This window comes from Chlorocebus sabaeus, chromosome 8 (genome assembly GCF_047675955.1).
Source record: "Chlorocebus sabaeus isolate Y175 chromosome 8, mChlSab1.0.hap1, whole genome shotgun sequence".
NCBI lineage: Eukaryota > Metazoa > Chordata > Mammalia > Primates > Cercopithecidae > Chlorocebus > Chlorocebus sabaeus.
In genome coordinates, this window is record NC_132911.1 from 84,266,310 (window position 1) to 84,267,443 (window position 1,134).

General features: G+C 43.2%; 1 non-coding gene across 1 annotated transcript; it reads right to left on the bottom strand.

Moving 5' to 3' along the window:
- Positions 1-308: 308 nt before the first annotated feature.
- Positions 309-439, bottom strand: LOC119624962 (small nucleolar RNA SNORA20). Its single transcript, XR_005241122.1, has one exon. It is a non-coding gene; the product is annotated as a small nucleolar RNA SNORA20 (small nucleolar RNA).
- Between the last annotated feature and the right edge of the window lie 695 nt (positions 440-1,134).

Sequence of the window (1,134 nt, forward strand, 5' to 3'; positions counted from 1 at the left end):
ACTGTTTATTACATGCTGGGATTCCTAAGGGCTGCATCTTGAGTTCCTCTGTTCTTGTCACTCTGCAAATTCTTCTCAGGCGATCCCATTTACTCTTGAGACTCCCATTACCATCTTCATGCTGGTGATTCTTAAATTGATTACTCCAGCAAAGACTTTTCTTAGAACTTCATCACTGTCTGTCCGGTGGTCAACCGGACATGTTCACGTCATGTGTCATAATAGGCATGCAAAGCTCAGAATTTTCTTTTTGTTTGTTTGTTTCTTTTCTTTTTTTCTTTTTTCTTTTCTTTTTTTTTAACCAAAAACAGTGTCTTGTCCATGCAGAAAAGATGAAAAGGGTGACTTCATTTCAATTTACAATGTCCCAATATTATTTTATCCCATGCATGTAACTGCTTGTATCATTATGAGGCTATGGCAGCAAATAAATGGGAAGAAGCGCGATATTGTCTAAAATGGAAATTCTTACTTTCTTCAGTGACTTCCTATCCCCAAATTCTTATTTTCTTCAGTGTCCTCCATTTTATTTTGTTTTATTTATTTATTTTTTGAGACGGAGTCTTACTCTGTTGCCCAGGCTGGAGTGTAGTGGCGCAATCTCGGCTCACTGCAACCTCTGCCTCTTGGGCTCAAGTGATTCTCCTGCCTCAGACTCCCGAGTAGCTGGGATTACAAGTGCCCGCCACCACGCCAGGCTAATTTTTGTATTTTTAGTAGAGCCGGGGTTTCACCATGTTGGCCAGGCTGGCCTCGAACTCCCGACCTCATGTGATCTGCCCGTCTTGGCCTCCCAAAGTGCTGGGATTACAGGCGTGAGCCACCGCGCCCAGCCTGTCCTCCATTGTAGTAAAGGGCATCACCATCCCCTCAGCTGCTCAAGCCAGAAACCTAGGAGTCATTGTTGACCTTTCCTTGACTACTTGATGACTTCCTTTTCCTTACGGTGCCCCCTCCCCATTAATTAATCACCAAGTCTTTTCTATTCTATCTTCTAAATACATCTTCAACCCATTTGCCTCCCTGTATCATCGTCACCACACCAAGTGCAAGTTACCATCATCTGTCAAGCAGACTGCTGTGAAAACTTCTTACCCTCCCATTAAAGCACATTTGATTGCATTGATTCTCTCC